The sequence below is a fragment of the Pleurodeles waltl genome, chromosome 2_2 (assembly GCF_031143425.1).
Source record: "Pleurodeles waltl isolate 20211129_DDA chromosome 2_2, aPleWal1.hap1.20221129, whole genome shotgun sequence".
NCBI lineage: Eukaryota > Metazoa > Chordata > Amphibia > Caudata > Salamandridae > Pleurodeles > Pleurodeles waltl.
The window spans coordinates 44,969,070-44,990,150 of NC_090439.1; positions in this window are offsets into that span (position 1 = coordinate 44,969,070).

Below are 21,081 nucleotides of genomic sequence, written 5' to 3' on the forward strand. Positions count from 1 at the left end.
GTAGTATCTGTGTGTGCAGTGTTAAATTGCCAATTCGACCTGGCAAGTGTACCCACTTGCCAGGCCCAAACCTTCCCTTTTTGTACATGTAAGGTACGCCTAGGTTAGGCCCTAGGTAGCCCCATGGGCAGGGTGCAGTGTATGTTAAAGGTGGGACATGTTCTGGTGTATTTTACATGTCCTAACAGTGGAAAAACTGTCAAATTTGTTTTTCACTGTTGCAATCTCTCTAATAGGTTAACAGGGGAGCTGCCTTTAAATATCTTTTAGGTGCAGTTTTCCTTTGGAAGCAGATAGAAATGTGGGGTTTGGTGTCTCTGAACTCACAATGTAAAAATACATCTTTGGGAAAATATGTTTTTTTAATTGTCAGTTTGAAAATGCCACTGTTAGAAAGTGGGCATTTTTTTGCTTAAACCATTCTGTGACTCTGTCTGCTTGTGTATTCCCTGTCTGAGTCAGACTGACATTAGGGATGTTTGTGAATCCGCTCTAGACAGTGACACAAAGGGATCTGGGGTGTAGCCTGCATATCCTGATGGACTATCTGGGCTAGCGTGGAGGGAGGAGTGGTCTCTAAAACCCGAATGGGCTGTGCCTGCCCTCACACAATGCTGTCTCCAACCCCATGGTGTGAGTCTGGGGCCAGGCTTGGGCCAGGCAGGATCTTGTGAAAAACAAAGACTTTCCTTTGAAGTTTGCCTACTTCAGAGGCAGAAAGGTGTATAAATGGTGGACCTAAAACCCCAGATTTTCAGATTATTTCAAGGATTCAAGAGGAACCTCTACCAGGCGAAGAGCTGAAGAGCTGAGGAAAAGTGCTGCCCCTGCCTGAGACTGTTGTGCTATCCTGCAGTTGCTGCTTCTGCCTGTGAAAGGGGACAAAGACTGTACTTTGTTGTGCATTCCTGCTTGAGAGGTGTCTCCAAGCATTTGGACTGAGCATGCCTCCTGTTTTTGGAGCCTCAGGGACAGCAAAGGCTTCACCAAACAGTCTCTGAGTTTGCACGCTGGGGACTCTCTCTTGCCAGAGGGTGTCATTCCAGTTCCTCACCCCTTGGAAGTAAATTTCTGGTGGAAATCCTGTGAGACAATGCCAGATGACTCCGTGCGACTTAGCTAAGGATGCTGCTTCACAAACCCATGTGACACCACCTATGCCTGAATCTGTTGACCTCGCTGAGGTGCGACAAACCCACTGTCAACTTAGGCCCCACGTCACTGCCACTGTTGACGTCCTCCTAAACTCCTGAGTTGGAGTGTCGTACACTCGACGTTTGTTACACCTGACCCAATCCCAGTGCCTGTGACTCTGTGATGTGATCGTGACCCCAAGAGGTCATCCTGGAGCCTCGCGACTTTGTCAGACTTCAACTTTGCTGGAGGTGCCAATAGACTGACTCCACGCAACCAATGCCGCCTCACCTCCACTGATCACCAGCAAGGACTTAACGCCTCTTTGTGATGGCTTTGCTCCTTTGCTCTTCAGCACCGGAACCAACACCGCATCAGATCCAGAGACACCTCGCTCCCTGACTCCATGCACCAGCCTGTTTTCCACACCTTTTGCTAAGGTACTGTACCTGCTGGGGGTCTGTGTGACTCCATAAACAGCGCTAGTGGCATTGCATTGTAGGAAACGACTCCGTCCTGATGCCGCTTTAACATCAGATTGTAGTATTTGTGCCTCTAGGCACTATTTGTGGTGTTTTTAATTGCTAAAGTCATATCTTTACTTGTGTATGGTGGATTTATATGGTATCGTATTTGATTCTATTTTATTTAGATAAATATTTACTATTTTTCTAAACCTGTGTGGTGTCCATTTTGTAGTGTTTCACTGTATTACTGTGTGTGTAGAAATATTTTATACATTGCCTCTGGGTTAAGCCTTTTTGTTTGTGCCAAGCTACCAAGGGGGTGAGCGGGGGTTAACCGGGTGTGTTTCTCCTTTACTCTGAATAGAGAGAGTGTTTTTGATTGGACAGGGGGCAACCTAACTGCCAATCAAGGACCCCATTTCTAAAATTGGTGATCAGCGGTGAGGATAGAACTTGTATTTGTAATTGACATACAATGATTAAGTGTACACTACTGTTTCCAGTGCAGACCATTACGTGACCACTTACTTCTGGTTTTTGCTTTTGTTCTTTTTGGACTTTTTCTGCTTCCATATTTTTTGTCATTTTTTTTAGCTTCTCTTTGGAACTCTGTGTCCTCTTTGGAACTTTGAATCTTTGAATGAATCTTACCAGCATGTCTCAATCTGGGGCTCCACTAGCTATGCCCAAAAAGGTTGTTTTTGAGTTGGAGAAACTGGAGGAGTACACAGTGGTTCAACTGAAACAGTTTTGTAGGGATCTTGCCTGCCCAATCAGGAGCTCCGCCAGGAAGGAGGAGCTGCAAAAGGCATTGGGGTCCTGGGTGGCAGACAAGGAGGCAGGGGGCACACAAAGGAGGAGTAGGAGGAGGTGCTGAGTGTTCATATTGTGATAGTGGATGTAACTGTTCTTCATGGAGCAGGGTCCCCAGGGCAGGTAGCAGTGTGTTATCCAAGGGTCTGACCCCTGAGGAGTTGCAGGACAGGCAGAGAGGGTTCACCAGTTAAAGAAGCTTAAAATGGAGATGGAAGAAAAAAATTTGACCATAGAGGAGAAAAAGAGGTTCCTGGCTCATGAACTCAGTTTAAGGGAGCTGTATCAGATAAGCCAGTCTAGTAGAGATGGTTACAGCAGTACCTCAGTGCAGCCTGAAAGGAGGGTACACAATCCTAAAGATCTGGTGAAGGATTATAAGAGGGAGGCAGACATATATCTGTGGTTCAAGGGGTATGGGTCTGTTCTCCACATGAACATGGTCCCTGAAGCACATTGAAGCGTGTCTATGGAAACACTTTGAGGTAGAGGGGAGAGACACTCTGACATCCTTAGGGGATCCTCAGGGACTCACCTACTCTATGATGAAGGACACTCTACTCACCAAATATGATCTTACTCCTGAGCAGTAAAAGGAAAAGTTTGAGTTCTATAAGAAAAAGGATACCCAAACTTGGTTGAAGTGTATGGACTCTTTTTGCAGGTCACTGGATGGATGGCTGAAAGACAGTAAGGTAACAACTTATGAGAAGCTTTACAACTTACTTTCTTGGGAGCACTTGTACAGTCTTTGTTTTCCAGAGCTGCACCAGTACCTAATTAATAGCAAGCTGACTGACCCCAGAAAGCTTGCTCTGGAATCAGACTGGTGGGAGGGCACCATGGTCCAGAAGAGTTATGAGGGAGACCATGCCAAGGGTGGGCAGGGTCCCCATCAGAAGAAGTGGGGGGAGTAAGGGTCAACAAGGGGGTGTTCTCTAAAGGGCCCCAACCTAGTTCCCAGGGCAAGGATTCCCAGCCCCCAGTTGAAAAGAAATCATGGGTCTGTGCAGGGAACCTGCAGAGAGGGGTCCCCACAAGTGCTTTGCATGTGATTAGGTGGGTAACATGAGGGGAGATCCCAGATGTCCCAAGGTGACACTGGCACCCTATGGTGCTCAGTCACAGGGTTTGGCCTGCACAGCTCTTGGGGAGTAGTTGGTTCCAGGTGGGTGGGAGCCAGTTGAGATTACCTTTGTCTCACTAGGGGACAGTGAGATGGTCCAGAGGACCCTTATGCCTGAGAACACCAAAAAGTAAAGGTGGTGGGTGACCATCAATGGACAGAGGGTGGAGGTTCAGAGAGACACAGGAGCCAGTATGATTACTGTGAAAAGTCACCTGGTGTCTGAAGAGCTGGTAGCTTCCCATGCACTTCACCAAGCAGTTGTGGTAGACAACTCAGAGCGCCTGTGCTGAGTGGCACAGGTTCCCTTTGAGTGGGGAGGTCTCAGGTTCCCTAAGGGTAGCTGTGAGTCCAACCATGCCTGTAGATTGTCTGCTTTGCAATGACCTGGAGGATTCCCTTTTAAAGGAGGTGGAGCACAGGTCTCACCTGGAGATGTTGGTGTGGCTGGGTGGGTGTGTGTATCTACCCGGTCAATGACAGCCTATTAGGGTGATCAGGAGACCCTAGAGCCTGAAAGAGTGGCCCAGGTATCTTCCAGAAGGAGGAAGGGCAAGGGGCATGGGAAACCTGCCCAAGAATTTCCCATGGTCCAGGACGAGGCTGAACCTGAGGGGGATGCCCCAGAGCCTACAGGGCAACAGGTGGCTGAATGAGGGAAGGTCCCTGAGCTGACTCAGTGGCAGCAGGAAGGGGGACACACCAGGGAAGCATTCTGTGAAGCATTCTGTGAAGCACAGAAAACATGCCCTACTCTGGAAGGTTTGCTGCAACAGGCTGCAGACCAGGTGTCTGGCAAGGAGTCCGGTTGACATTTGATTTATTGGGAGAATGGCCTCCTATATAACAAGCCTAAGGTTGCTGAGCCTGGGGCAGCTTGTGTGCTGATGGTAACCCAGTGCTTCAGACCCTTCCTACTGGGTTTAGTGCATGATGTGCCTTTAGATAGACATTTGGGGCAGGACAAGAACTTTGAGAGGCTTGTCACCCACATTTACTAGCCCGAAATGCGCAGGCACTCAGATGCACATAGTAGGCCTTGCCAGACTTGTCAGGCAAGTGGCAAGAGTGGGGGTAAATATAAGGCATGCCTGCAACCTTTTCCTGCTGTCAGCACCCCCTTGGAAAGGATTGGTATTAACATGGTTCACCCTGGTCTTGGAGGACCATGCCACCAGGTACCCAGAAGCTACTCCTATGTGATCAATCACTCCAACTGTGGTGGGACATGAATTGATGGTGATTTTTTACCCGCATGGGGTTTCCCAAGGAGGTGGTATGTGACAGGGGAGCAACTTCATATTTACATATATGAAGTCTCTATGGGAGGAGTGTGGGGTAACCTACAAGTTTACCACTCCTCACCATCCCCAAGGAAACAGTCTGGTCGAGAGATTCAACTGCACCTTGAAGGGCATGGTCATGGGCCTGTCAGAGCAATTGAGGCGTAAGTGGAACGTCCACTTGCGATGCCTTCTGTTTGCTTACAGGGAGGTGCCACAAAAGGGTCTTGGTTTTAGCTCCTTTGAATTGGTGTATGTACACCCTGTGAGAGGACCTCTGAGTATGGTGAGGGGAGGCTTGGAGAAGGCCTCCAGTATGTTCCCCAGGATGTGTTCAGCTACATGCTGGCTTTTAGAAACCAAACAGTATTCTTCAGGAAGCTCGCTCCGGAGAACCTTGAAGCAAGCCAGGAAGACATGAATCGCTGGTATGACAAGAACGCCAATCTGGTCAACCTGACCAGAAAGTGTGGGATATGGTCCCAGTACAGCCTTGCACCCTCTAAGACAAGTGGACTGAGCCTTTTGAGGTGGTGGAGTGCAAGAAAGGTGTCACCTATCTGATGAACTTGGGGATCCCTAGGAACCCCTTGAGGGTCCAGCATGTGAACGGCCGCAAGCCTCACTTTGAGAGGTCTGAAGTGACAATGCTCCTAGTGACAGATGATAGGGTGGAAGAAGAGAGTGAGCCTCTTCCTGAACTGCTGTCTGCTAAGAAGAAAGATGGGTCTGTGGAGCATGTGAACCTCTCCCAATCACTGACCCCAGACCAACAGAGGGACTGCGCCAGGTGTTGGGACAGTTTGCCTCATTATTTTCCTTGATTCCAGGGGTCACTCATTTGTGTACACATGATGTGGACCCTGGGAGCAGTCCTTCTGTGAAACATAATGTTTATAGGGTAACTGAGAAGGTTGGGGCCAACATTAAGGATGAGGTATCCAAAATGTTAGCTCTAGGGCTTATTGAGTTTTCAAGTAGCCCTTGGACCAGTCCTGAGGTCTTGGTCCCAAAAGCTGCTGCGCCTGGTGGCACTCCAGAACTCTGTGTGGACTACCGGGGACTCAATGTGGTCATGAAGACTGATGCACAACCCATCCTCCAAGCTGATCAGCTGATTGATAGGTTAGGGAATGCCAAATATCTCAGCACATTTGATTTTACGTCTGTATATTGGCAGATTGCTCTGACAGGGGAGCCAAGGAGAGGTCTGCATTTTATACTCCAGATGGGCACTACCAGTTTAGGGTTATGCCCTTTGGGATGAAAAATGCCCCTGCTGCCTTTCAGAAGCTGGTTAACCTGGATGACTTTGCTGTATTCAGCTCCACTTGTGAGGAACACTTGCAGCACCTCTGCAAAGTGTTAGAGGCCCTGCAGAAGGCAGGCCTTACTATTAAGGCAAGTAAGTGCCAAATAGGGCAGGGTTCAGTGGTGTATTTGGGACACAAGGTGGGGAGTGGCCAGGTTGCCCCCCTTCAACTCAAGATTGACACTATTCTGACTTGGGAGCCTCCCAAAACCCAGACTGAGGTGAAAGCCTTTTTAGGTCTCACAGGTTACTATAGAAGGTTTGTTAAGGGGTATGGCACCATTGTTGCTCCCTTAACAGAGTTAACTTCCCAGAAACAACAAAAGAAAGTAATCTGACTGAGGCTTGCCAGAGAGCTTTTGATGCCCTGAAAACAGCCATGTGCACGGCAACCCTTGTTGATGGCACCTGACGTCTCTAAAAAAATCCTTGTGCAGAATGATGCTTCTAAGAATGGTGTGGGAGCAGTGTTGTCACAGCTGAATGAAGAGGGACTAGGCCATCCTGTAGCATTCATTAGTAGGCGGTTACTTCCCCAGGAATGTCAGTGGAGTGTAATGCAGTGTGAGGCTTTTGCTGTGATCTGGGTGCTGAAGAAGCAAAGACCCTACTTGTTTGGGACTCACTTTTGAGTTCAGACAGACCACAGATACCTCAAATGGTTAATACAGACGAGGGGTGTTAGACCTGACAGCCTTAGGGTGGTCACCTCCAACCTTTTGCCTGACTCCCTCCACTTTTTGACAATTTTTTTGCTGGTTTTAGGCATCTGCACACTTTACAACTGCTAACCATTGCTAAAGTGCATATGCTCTCTCCCTTAAAACATGGTGACATTGGCTCATAACCAATTGGCATATTTAATTTATTTGTAAGTCCCTAGTAAAGTGCACTGAATGTGCCCAGGGCCTACAAATTAAATGCTACTAGTGGGCCTGCAGCAGTGATTGTGCCACTCACATAGGTAGCCCCTTAACCATGTCTTAGACTTGCCATAGCAAGGCCTGTGTGTGTAGCTTCACTGCCACGCCAACTTGGCATTTAAAAGTACTTGTCAAGCTTTGAGCTCCCCTTTTTCTCCATATAAGTCACCCATAAGGTAGGCCCTAGGTAACCCATAGGGCAGAGTGCTGTGTAGGTAAAAGGCAGGACATATACCTGTGTGTTTTATATGTCCTGGCAGTGAAAAACTCCCAAATTTGTTTTCCACTGCTGTGAGGCCTGCTCCTTTCAAAGGCTAACATTAGGGCTACCCTTATATATTGTTGGAGTGGTAGATTCTGATCAGAAAGGGGTACACAGGACATATTTAGTATGGCCAGAATGATAATACAATATCCTGCTGACTGGTGAGGTTGGATTTTATATTACTATTTTAGAAATGCCACTTTTAGAAAGTGACCATTTCTCTACACTTAAAATCCTTCTGTGCCTTACAGTCTGTCTCCAATCCATATCTGGGCTGAGCTGGTTGATAGCTCACTTGTGCATTTCATCCAGACTACCAGAAGCACAGGATGTTCTGTCACACCTGCATACATCTACATACTGAATAGGTCTTCCTGGGCTGGAAGGGTGAAGGGCCTGACACTTCCATTTCTAAGGACAGTGGACTTCCTTCACACAATGGACTGCCAAACCCCCTACTGGGACCCTGAGAGACATGGTTGTCCTGAAAGGGGACCTTGTGCACTTCAAAACCACTTTTTGAAGTCTCTCCTACTTCAAACACACTTTTGGGTATATTAACTGGGTCCTTGACCCTACCAACTCAGGCACCTCTTGGGACAGACACTCTGCACCAGAACCTGCAAGCTGCCAAGAGAAGCTTCCTGGCTGCCCAAAGGACTCATCTGGACTGCTTTGCTATAAAGGACTGCTGCCTTGCTGTTGCCCTGCTGCCTTTCCGGCCTCTGGTTCTGCTGAGAAGTGCTCTCAAAGGGCTTGGATTGAGCTTTCTTCCTGTTTCCTAAAGTCTCAGGGCCAAAAAGACTTAGGCTCTCATTATGACATTGGCGGTAAATCCTGCTTACCGCCACGGTGACGGGCGCCAACATCCCGCGCAGTGGCAAATATCGGTTCGCCATATTATGACACACACACACTAATCTGACAGAATACTGGCACATACACATATCCGCCAGCCCAAAGGTCAGTGCTGAAGTGGCAGTACCAACACCCATACCGTTACGCCATCAAAACAACGGCCACCACATCATGACCCACGAATCACCACAGCGGACATTCAATGGCGGTAAACCATTGGGGGTACATACTGCCGTGCTCAGAATGGACACCCACATATAAAACAGCACTACATTGTCCAATACTAAAAACACACACCTAACACTCTTACACTCACCACACCCACCCACAGCACCATAAAACACACACCCACATTACCCACAACCCTTTACGCACAACAATTACTGCAAGGAGATTGACACGAACAGCACAGAGATAACTAGACACACACACCACATACACCTATACATCCCTCACGCACACCACACCTCACACCCTACCACATTACTCAACACACTCTCAACAATAAACACCACACAATACCCATGTCCCCACTAAGGCACCCCGTTTCACGGATGAGGAGTTAAGGGTCATGGTGGAGGAAATAGGGTAGAGCCACAGGTACAGCAAATATCCATTGCCAGGAAGATGGAGCTATGGCGGAGAATCGTGGTCAGGCTGAACGCTGTGGGCCAACATCCAAGAACAAGGGATGACATCAGAAAGAGGTTGAATGACCTACAGGGGGAGGTATGATCTGTGGCAGCAAGGCACCAGCTCACCATACTGAGGACTGGCGGTGGACTCCCACCTCCTCTCCCACAGCTCACAGCATGGGAGGAGCAAGTCTTTGCATTACTGCATCCTGAGGCACTCGCTGGAGTAGCCAGAGGACTGGACACTGGTGAGTCAATATTCACTACTTATCACCCCCCCATACATTCATGCTGTCACACCCCCTCACCCTTACTCCCATCACTCCACTCCATCGCACACACTACACCTACACATCTGATTAACCCCAATGCCAAATCTTGCCTGCCATACCAATGCATGGACAGGCCTCTCAGCCCTGCATGGACACCAATCACTAAAGCATGCACAGCAGAGGGAAACTAACAATCCCACAATATATCACCATAGACAAACAAAGGTGGCAGGGCAACGTCAACGATAGAGGGGAAACCAGGGATGTACATTGTGTGACAGACATAAAGCATTATACATAACTTACATGCCCACAGGTTCCCCAGTCAACCCCAGCGGGGAGGAGGTGTCACGAATATCCAACCCCCCAACAGAAGATATTCCCAGTGATGACAGTAACTGTGGAATTCAGGATCTGGACCAACAACCTGGCCCATCAGGGACCACTGGACATTCGGTCACCCCAGCCTACTCACAGTCCACCAAAGAACCTTCCCCTCAGTATCCAACACCACAGCACCCATCCAGCGTACTCAAATCTCTGTCTCCAGGACACGTCAATCAGCAGTGTGCCCACCTGTACAGGGACCCCAGTCCACACCTTGCCCCCCAAGACAATCAGAGACCTGGGGTCAGTGGCAGTGGGCACACTGTACAGGGGACACAGGCACAGGACAACAGGGACACTGGGAAGACCTCTGTGCACTAGCGGGAGGACAGGCTCAGGGAACCGACTCTCCAGGAGGCACTCACTGAGATCCTGGGAGCCTACCAACATTCTTAGGACACGATGGGCCATATCCTTGACAATGTACAAGAGAACAGGCCATCAACACCACCTTGATCTCCATAGCAAGGGTGCTGGCAAACATGGCCAACACCATGAGGGAAGCAACAGCACAGCAGCAGGCCCCTACCACTAGCCAGTCCATTGACCAGCCCTCCACTTCTGCTGCAGCTAGTGGGCAGGAGTCTCCGCTACAGGACCCACAGGCCACCAGCACCCCTCCCCCTGCAGAAGGTGAACCACCCCACAAACGTTCCCCGCAATCCAGATAGAAGCCAGAGACTCTTGCCAAGACCACCAGCAGGAAATGAGACTCTCCTGATTGTCCCCCTTGTGTCCCACACTGCACCTTGTCCACTTTGAACTGCCTATGCTCCCCTTCATATGGCCCCTTGGACACTGGACCTGTGCTACAAACAGACTGGAACAATACCCTGGACTTTCCTCCATCATCACCCCATTCCATTGCACTTTCCCCTCAATTTCATAGCACTACAATAAACACCCTTGAAGACAACTTGACTACTAGTATTTTATGTTTTGAAAATGTGCCCTTATGGAAACAGTCACATCTAGTGCAAATGATCTGAACACTGTGAGAGCATAGAAATAATGACCTGTAGCTGTCTGTAGTCACCACATCAGTAAAAATGACAAGCCACAGATGACAGTAAGTTGCGATGCAAAGGAAGTTAATGCCATCATGCTACAGCCACACAGAAAACATAATTAGTCAGAGGAATGGTAAGTTCCACTGTCTCACCTGTGTGTCATTGGAAGTATTGACATATAACTGATGTTCGGTTGTCCTCATCCTCATCCTATGCCTCCTCATCCTCACTGTCCTCAGGGTCCACTGCTGCCACAGGGGCATCTCCAGTCTCCTCCTCCTGCAGAAAAGGTACATGCCACCTGACGGCCAGGTTGAGCAACGTGCAGCATGCCACAACTATTGGGCACACCTTTCTGGCTGAGTAGCAAAGGGATCCACCTGTCCGATGGAGGCACCGGAACCTGGCCTTCAGGAGGCCGAAGGTCCTCTCGATGATCCTTTTGGTCCACCCATGTGCCTCATTATAATGTTCCTTAGCACCTGTCCTGGCACTCCTCCCAGGGGTCAGTATCCACAATAGGTTTGGGTAGCCAGAGTCACCTGCAAGTATTGAGGGACAACATTTAGCCTCACACAATGCTATGGGGTTGACACCTGAAGGCATACACTAACATGCAGTGGGTGGGAACCATGGCTCACCTATTAGGCACACCCTGTGCCTCCACAGTTGGGCCATCACATTTGGGATGCTGCTATTCCTCAGGGCAAAGGGGTAATGCACCGACCCAAGACTCTCAGCAGTTACGTGGGAGATGTAATGGTCCGCAAGGCACACCATTTACGATTCCTTAACACCTGTTCATTCTGGCGGGGGGGCTAACGCAATATGTGTCCTTGTCAATCGCCCCAACATTATTTGGAATATGTCACATTGAATAGAATCCGGTCTTCACAGTGGCCAGATCTTCTACCTGGGGGAAAGCGAGCTAGCTGCACATGCGTTTCACCAGGGCATACACAACTCTTGCCAGCATGATTGAAAACATTGGCTGTGACATTCCTGCTGCCAAGCCCACTGTCACTTTGAAAGAACCAGTTGCCAGGAAATGCAGCAATGATAGCACTTGCACAAGAGGGGAGATCCCAGTCGGATGACGGATATCAGATATCAAGTCAGGCTGCAATTGGGCACACAGCTCTGTGATTGTGGTCCTGTCCAGTCTATAGGTTAGTATAATGTGCCTGTCGTCCATTGTGGCCAAGTCCGCAAAGGGTCTGTACACTGGCGTTTGTCTCCTCCTCCTATTCATCCGCAGCGGTAGGTATCTAAGGGACACAAGAGTGAGTAGGCTTTGAACAGAAGAACTACCACCTCAGTGTACATAGTGCATGTATGTGATGGGACAGTGGGAATGACGAGGTAAGTGCTAATCTTGGCTGTGACACAGTCAAGGTTGATATGATCGTTGTCCCCCACCAATTGGCCACCGCCTGTCCTTCAACTCCCTCGCCACCTTCTTCCATCGCAAGATCACCGACCTCCACGACAGCTTCGGACACCAGACCCTGCGATCAACTCTGAACCCACACCCCCAGCCATCACCTTCAACGCTGCGACCCACATCAACACTGAAGAGACCAAAACCACCATGAACTCTATCCACTCCGGCGCCCCCTCGGACCCCTGCCCACACTTCATCTTCAATAAAGCTGACATCATCGCCCCGCACCTCCAGACCATCATCAACTCCTCTTTTTCATCTGCTACCTTCCCCGAAAGCTGGAAACACGCCGAAGTCAACGCCCTACTAAAGGAACCTACGGCTGACCCAAGTGACCTGAAGAACTTCCGCCCCATCTCGCTCCTCCCCTTCCCTGCCAAAGTAATAGAGAAGACCATCAACAAACAGCTTACCAACTTCCTTGAAGACAACAACCTTCTCGACCCCTCTCAATCCGGATTCCGAGCCAACCACAGCACTGAAACCGCCCTCATCTCAGTCACAGATGACATCAGAACCCTGATGGACAACGGTGAAACAGTCGCCCTCATCCTCCTCGACCTCTTGGCTGCCTTCGACACCGTCTGTCACCGCACCCTAATAACCCGCCTCCGCTCCACCGGGATCGAAGGCCAGGCCCTGGACTGGATCGCCTCCTTCCTCTCCAACCACTCTCAAAGAGTCTACCTCCCACCTTTTCGCTCAGACCCCACCGAGATCATCTGCGGTGTCCCTCAAGGCTCCTCGCTCAGCCCGACACTCTTCAATGTCTACATGAGCCCCCTTGCCAACATCGTACGCAAGCACAGCATCATCATCACCTCCTACGCCGACGACACTCAACTTATACTCTCCCTCACCAAGGACCCCACCAGCGCAAAGACCAACCTGCAAGATGGCATGAAGGACGTCGCAGATTGGATGAGGCTCAGCCGTCTGAATCTGAACTCAGACAAAACGGAAGTCCTCATCCTCGGCAACACCCCGACCGCATGGGACGACTCATGGTGGCCCACGGCCCTTTGCACCGCACCGACCCCCTCAGACTACGCCCGCAACCTCGGCTTCATCTTGGACCCTCTTCTCACCATGACCAAACAAGTCAACGCCGTGTCCTCCTCCTGCTTCCTCACCCTCCGCATGCTCAGCAAGATCTTCCGCTGGATCCCCGCCGACACCAGAAAAAACGTGACCCACGCCCTCGTCACAAGCCGCCTGGACTACGGTAACACCCTCTATGCTGGGACCACCGCAAAACTCCAAAAACATCTGCAATGTATTCAAAACGTCTCTGCCCGCCTCATCCTCAACATACCCCGCAACAGCCACATCTCCGCCCACCTGAGACACCTGCATTGGCTCCCAGTCAGCAAAAGGATCACCTTCCGACTTCTCACCCATGCACACAAAGCCCTCCACAACAAGGGACCAGAATACCTCAACCGACGCCTCAGCTTCTACGCCCCCACCCGTCTCCTCCGGTCCACAAGCCTCGCTCTCGCTGCCATCCCGCGCATCTGCCGCTCCACAGCGGGTGGGAGGTCCTTCTCCTACCTGGCGGCCAAGACTTGGAACACCCTCCCCACCAGCCTCAGGACCACTCAGGACCACTCCGTATTCCGGAGACTCCTCAAGACCTGGCTCTTCGAGCAGCAGTAACCCCCCTCCCCCTAGCGCCTTGAGACCCTCACGGGTGAGTAGCACACTTTATAAATGTTAATGATTTGATTTGATTTGATCTGTATGTAGGGACAGGTGGAAGTGAGGTAACTCCGTTGATGCTGGGCGTTGTGGCAGAAGGCGGTCTTGTACCGACGTGCAATTCCTCATTGGATAATATGGGGCTATGGGGCTCTATGGAGTACAGGGGCCAATGGGGATCTGCGCCGGTGGTGACGGTGTACACCGCTGCGGGCGTGACCGGCATTTTCCACCAGATTCCTCACTTGTTTCCTGACGTTCAACAGGAGAACACCTACACTGCTTGTGCTGCTGTGACTGGAACCTACCATGGCCCATGTGACCAGGCAAAGGGCCCCTGCCTTCACTACGGAGGAGTTGGAGCGATTGGTGGATGGGGTCCTACCCCAGTACAGACTGCTGTACGGGCCTCCAGACCAACAGGTGAGTACACTTTGGACACAATGCATGTGCGATGGAGACATGGAGATGTGTGTGCAAGCATTGTGTAATTGAGGGAATGTCTTGTGGTGGTGTACATGGTGTGCACCGGGCGATGTGTGTGCCAATGGTGATGGAAATGGGACAGGTGGGCCATATCTGTGACAGGCTGGATTGTATGTGTAATGGTGTCCTCCTGTCTGTATTACCTCTGCAGGTCAGTACCCATCAATAGAAGGGATTATATCCTGCCATTGCCAAGGGCATGCGGACCCTAGGGTCTATGGCAGGCGGAGCACGCACTGTCGGAAACAGCAGGAGGACCTAAGAAACTGGGCATGAAAGACCGCGGAAGGGGTGCCCATCGGAACCTGACCCCCATGATGGCCTGCATGCTGGCGGTGGCCTACACAGAGCTGGATGGCGCTTGAGGGCATCACAGCAGCCACGAGGAGGTGAGTACAGTGGGCATAACTACAATAATTGTTATATGGCATGGGATCCGGGTGGTGGGTGTGAGTTAGAGGGTGCTGCTTAATGCCAGGTGAGACATTGCAGCATGATCCAGCTCAAGGGCAATGGGTGTATACAAAATGCAGGTAACCTAGCTTGTTAGCATTCCATGTCAGTCAGGGCTTTGTGGGTCCCAGGAGGGGTGCAGTTGGTGGTGGGTGGCTCTCACTTTCCCATGGCATCTATCCAAATCACTGGCAGTGCAATGTATAGTGCTCAATCCTGCTCTCTGTGTGTGACGGTGCTATGCATGCCAACTGTGGTGCTGGTGCAGTAATTGACCCAGTGTTTCCTTTCTCTCTCTCCCCCCTTTTTTCTTTTGTCATCCTGTCCATGTGTGCATTAGCATCATCTGTCCGAGGAGCAGGGGCACCGGCGACAGAGGGAGCTGCATCCCACAGGACTCTGGAGGCAGAGTCCTCAGATGCAAAGGGAATCAGTGGGATGGAGGGCAAGGGGAGCACCACGGCGGAGATAGGGGGCAATAACACAGACTCAGATGCCTCCTCCGATGGAAGCTCCCTGGTGGTGGCAGACACCCCGTGACCACCCAGCTGCATGTACAGCTGCCACCCCGGTACCAGCCCTGCCCTTCCAGTAGCCCCTCAGTGAGTTGCCCATGCCCGCTCAGGCATCTCCTTCGCCCCAGGCACCTCAGGCCTACTGCCCTGAGTGCGGAGGCTATTGACCTCCTGAGATCCATCTCTATAGGGCAGTCAACCATTGTGAATGCCATCCATGGGCTGGCATCCCAGATGCAGCAATACAATGCATTCCTGGAGGGCATCCATGGTGGATTGGCGGCCCAACAGAGATCGATTCAGGCTCTGGCCACCTCTCTGATGGCAGCCATTGTCCCTGTTTCTACCGTACCCCCTCTAACAACCACTTCCCAGTCCTAATCTCCTCAACCCCAACCCATCCCATGCATACATACAGATGAGCATGCACATAAGACAACACACAAGAGTGGCACAGTCAAACAGAGGCACCACACTTCATCCCATAAGCCCTCATGACCAGACTGTTGCAGAAAATCCACTGCCTCCATTGTCTCCCCCTCCTCTTCCTCCACTTCCCTCATAGTCAAATCCACACTCACACCTGCATGCACTGCATCAACATCCACCACCAGCATCACCACACCAAGCAGCACACACACCTCACTAGCAGAATCCCCCAGTATATCCATCCACGCGTTCCCTGTGTCCTTTCCCACCCTATCTGTCCCCCCTACTAAAGGACACAAACGCAAGCACTCAAGAAGCTTTTCCTTGCCCACCTTGACCTCTTCCATCTCCCTCCCCCAGTCCTGCCCATAAGAGCAGGTCCCAATGACCCAGCCCAGCACCTCAGCCAAACAGTCCACGGGTACAATGGAGGCACCTCCTAGTTGTGGTAGCAAGGCAGTGAAGCATCCCACTCCACCAGCCAGGAAGGTTAAGGATCCCACACCTCCTGCCATGAAATGGAAGAAGCCCTCAACTCCTGCCATGAAGGGAAAGGAGCCCGCACCTCCTGCTATGATGGGGAAGAAGCCCTCGACTCCTGCCAGGAAGGGTAAGGAGCCCGCACCTCCTACCATGAAGGGGAAGAAGCCCTCGACTCCTACCAGGAAGGCTAGGGAGCCTACACATCTTGCCATGAAGGGGAAGAAGCCCTCAACCACTGCCAGAAAGGCTAAGGATCCCACACCTCCTTGCATGAAGGGGAAGAATCCCTTGACTCCAGCAGAGGCTGTCAGGATGACATCACCACCAGTGGTCACGGAGCCCTCACCGTCAGCTGAGGAAGTGCAGCTCACTCCTCCCGCAGAGGCTGCCCAGGAGGCACCTTCACCTGCTGAGACAGTGCAGCCCTCACCTACAGCAGAGGCTGCCCAGAAGGCACCTTCACCTGCTGACACAGTGCAGCCCTCACCTCCAGCAGAGGCTGTCAGGGTGACACCACCACCAGTGGTCATGGAGCCCTCCCACCAGCTGAGGAAGTGCAGCTCACTCCTCCTTCAGAGGCTGCCCAGGAGGCACCCTCAACTGCTGAGACAGTGCAGCCCTCACCTCCAGCATAGGCTGCCCAGGAGGCATCTTCACCTTCTGACACAGTGCAGCCCTCACCTCCATAAGACACAGTGAAGCCCTCACCACCAGCTGAGAGCATGTAGGCCACCCTCCAGGGACAGCTGTACTAGGGGCCCCCTCCAGAACCAGTGGGCTTGTTCCCAGATTCGGCTGAGGTGCCTCCCACCCCCCATACCCCTGAGGTATCTGCCTACTTGCAAACTGATGCCCATACGGAGTTCAATCTGGATAAAGTCAGGATTCATGCTGGGCCTTGGACTGTGCCCTGTGGTCATGTGCACCCTTAGGGGTATATATATACTTTGTTTGTGTCGGATTTGCGTCATTTTTATTACGCAAGTCCAGTGCAAACTTAACTCCATATTTATATTTTGAAGCTAGACCTGTGTAGCTTCAAAATATTGAAGTTAAGGTCATTTCTTGCCTGCGGAAAACTACTTTGTGTCAATAAGATGCCGGGCAAAAATGACTCTAAGGCTTTTGCGCCTTATTTATCCTCCCGTGCAAAAATCATGCATGGGAGGAGGAGTGCCGTAATTAATGCTGCTAAGCCTGTTTAGATCCATTATTTGATGCCTGGGTCAGGGCAGGAGATAGGAGACCTGTGGGCCATTTTCCATGGTCAGACGCCATGGAAACAGCCCACAGGGGCCCTCCCCTGCACCCAGGGACACCCCCACCCCCTCCCACCCACTCTTGGAGAACACCTAAGGATGGGGGACCCATCCCAGGTAATTCCAGGTAAGGTTTTGGTATTTTTTTTAAAAAGTGCCATTGGTTCCTAACTTGGCCCCCCTACATGGCACTGTACCCAATGACCATGCCCAGGGGACATAAGTCAGGACAAGAGTGATGTCCATGGGGGTTGTGTGTCAATAAATGATGGTAGTCAGGTTAGAGTCTTTTTTCTGACTCTAGCCTGACTAGCGCCATTCTTTGATGCACAACCTCCTGTTTCCCCTACGCCTCCCCTACTCAGTTAGCGTTATTTATTTTGATGCTAATCGGGACTTACTGCCGGCTAGCATCACTCTTTAAATATGATGCCCAGCTGGCATCCAGGAATGGCGCTAGCCGGCGATAAACTTTTTGATGCAAACCTGCGCTAAAGCAAGTTCACGTCAAAAAGTATAAATCAGGGCCACAGTACTTTGGACTGGGCATTGGCCCTTTATGTACATTTGAACATATCCATTTTTCATAGAATTAGTTCTTTTGGTAGCTGTTCACAATGCATTATTATGCCGTGTGTCGTTTGTCATTGTTTTTCGTCTGCAGCTGGTTGTGTGTATATTGTATGTGAGTCGGGTGTGTGTCGTGCATGTGTGTGTCACTCTCCTTTTGCTCCTTCCCCTCCCTTGTGTGGTAGGCGGATTTACTCACCGTCGCAGTCCTCGTCGGTGTTCCAGGTAGAGCTTGGAGTAGATGAGCTTGGGGAAGACTTGTAGTTCTGGTTCCATGGCAGCTTTGTCCTTCTCTGTGTCTCCGATGCTGAGTCTTTGGTCTTCTGTGATGGGTTTCTGCCAGGCTTTGGATGGCATTGGTATTGCACCGGAAATCGTGGCGGTTTCCTGGGTCATAATATGGTGGCCGGTACTTTGTCTTCCGTCTGGCTATTGATGGCTACCGCCGTGCTCAGTAATGTGAACACCCTGGCAGTTGGTGTAGTACATTGGCTGTCTATGGGAGTTATCCCCGCCATGGTCATAGTTTGGCTTTAATTACTGCTAGCCTGTTGGCGGTATTACCGCCACTTTATCACTCACTGCCAATGTCATAAAGTAGTCCTTAATCTCTGCAAAAAAACTCGTTGTGCGGCGAAAATCGATGCACAGCCTGCCAGAATCGACACACAGCGTGTCCAGCAGTGAGAAAATCACTGCATCGCCAAACTGGAATGACGCAGCCCAGCTCACCGAGAGGGGATCGACGCAGTGCCATAGTTGTCATTTGGGGACCTTGTTACTGCTTTTGAGAAATAGAATCTACCCTATCGTGAGTGATAAAGTTGTTCCTTTTCTTTGAACCTTTCCTTCTTCACCTATGATGGGCTTGTGCATTGTTCTGCTGCCTTACCAGATTTGGAGCATTTAGCAGGTTTGGCTCACAGTAACTTGTTTTGATCTTCTGCTCATTTGAAAAAAAATCTGTGTCCTTTTGAGGATTACAATTGTTGACTGATCCCAACTGTCCTTATCCATTGAGGCAATTGTAGCTTATTGTTGTAAGTGAAGGGCACCCAAAGGGGGGGCTAAGTCAGGGGCAACTAAGGAGGGGCTGAGAGGCATGGCTGTTCATCATTTGCTTACTTGGTAGTTTGTTTTATGTCTGGTAATAAATCCCCAACATAGTGGGGAGAGAGGATAGCTTCTTTAGTACTTGTGTGCAGGTGCATAATACTTGGGTCAGTTGAGACTCAGATTGGGCATGCTTCAAGTTAAGCCTGCATGTTTTTCATCTATAGTGGAAACAAAAACCCCTGATGAGTTCAGAAGTCATAGCTGAATGTAATTTTTTTCATGCTGGTATTATAATGCTTTCACCGCAAGCTACATAGTATTTAAGAGTAATGACCAGATGTTGTCCGTCTACTGCCCTTTTCCCGGCCTGGGTACTTCTTTGGCATTAAGAGTGCTACCATCGAGGTTTAGGCAGTGAGCATATGAGGCTACTACCTCCTCCCATTCCTGGGTTGCCAGATATGAGATGTTGTTGTTTGTCACCTAAGGTACTTCCAAGAGTTGATGATCAAAATGTTCTTGGCTAACATTGGCCTCCAGGAAGTTGGTGTGCTTGGTGGTTTTTTGTGTCACTGAAAATGGCTCTTCTCTCTCTTGCTTGGTGTGCTTTCCTGTGTGTGGTGCTCCATATGGTAGAGTTTGACATTCATAGGTTGAGAGGTTGCCTACCCCTGGGGAAGCACTTTAGCCAGGAGGTGCTCATCCAACTGAGGGACCAGCAGACTCATGAAATCTGATTGGCGCACTTTCTGCCCCATCCAAACCGATTGGATTGCTAGGAAAGCTTAAGCTTGGAGGAGTCTCAGAGCTCTGATCCATGGCTTCTTCCATGTTTCCTTCAATTTTAACTTTGCTATTTATTCCATTTGTTGTGATTGTTACTCCCCTTTCATCGATGGGTTGTAAGGAGGAGGCGAATTAGGGTTTTGATTTGGAGATCAGTAGACCTCCTCTGCTGGAAAAATTATACTTTTGGTTGTAATGGTCATGATAGACCTGTTATCCCCTCACTGCTAGAGAAAATAACTGATCTGACATTTTTCAAAAGCTACCTTTTGAGTAAATTTTCAGCTGAAAGCTGCAAGTCTTTGCCCTTAGAATGGGAGCCTCCTCATCGAAGGCTGAGGCTCCACTGTGTTGAACTACTGACTCCAAGTTAACGATGGCTAAAGGATCTTCTGCGTTTTTGAGGAATCTTCTTGGTCTGGCAGCTTTGGCATTTGGCACAAACAATTTCTTTTAGAGGTTCTTGTAGGGGAAGTTCCCCTTTCCATATCCAACCTCACTGGAAAAGGCTGTAGGGATATTTGCTACTTACTGAAAGTAAGTTGAGCCAGAGTAATGCCTATGACAGGGAGGAGGATGTCATTATGAGGAGTTTAGTGTGATTGACTGAAGCTGTTTTGCAGTTGTTACTGTTTATTTTGAAGGTTATTTAGGACTGTGCCATGGCTCTCTCCAAAGCGAGGCTATGTCGCCTGTGCTGGTAGGACATACTGCTGTGTGCTGCATGCAGCTGCTGCCAGAGCTAGATGTTTCAAATGTGGTGCAGTGGTGGAGAGAAGCATCTCTTGCAAGAGCACTTTAGTCACAGATGCCGGAAGAAGGGGTGCTATGGGTGATGTAGCACCCCCAAAATAACTAAGCTGAAGTTTGGAATGAGATTTAGTGATAAAGATACATTGAAATGTATTTTTTATCTTGTCCTGCATGCAATGCATTCAAACACCAGGGTCAAATGTCAGACTGTGCCTTCTGACAAATTGCAGCTTGTGAGAGAAATTTTGTAAAAATTAACTATTTGAAAATACTGCTGTGGCTAGGGAGTGTGGAGAGAAAGACCATAGACGTATAGGAGTAAGGCTCCACATGTCACTGAGTTGCCTTACTCATCATTAGGGGGGCATTCCATGAGCTTTGCAGTGGACTTTCTTATGCAAAACCCATAGGTTTTGAAGCATTATCGATTTACAAGGACATTTAAGTACCTGTAAGCGACTTATACAAATATTTCAAATTATATTAGGAGCAAGGTAAGCACAAATGAGGCATATTTTTAATTCGGACGTGTGATGGAAACAAAGATTTTAACAGAATCAAACTAAATCAAAGTACTTTATATTGTGATACACAAATGATTGATATTTGGGGAAACTCATGTTCCACACATTATCATTTGTGCACTTTATAGTTTTATAAG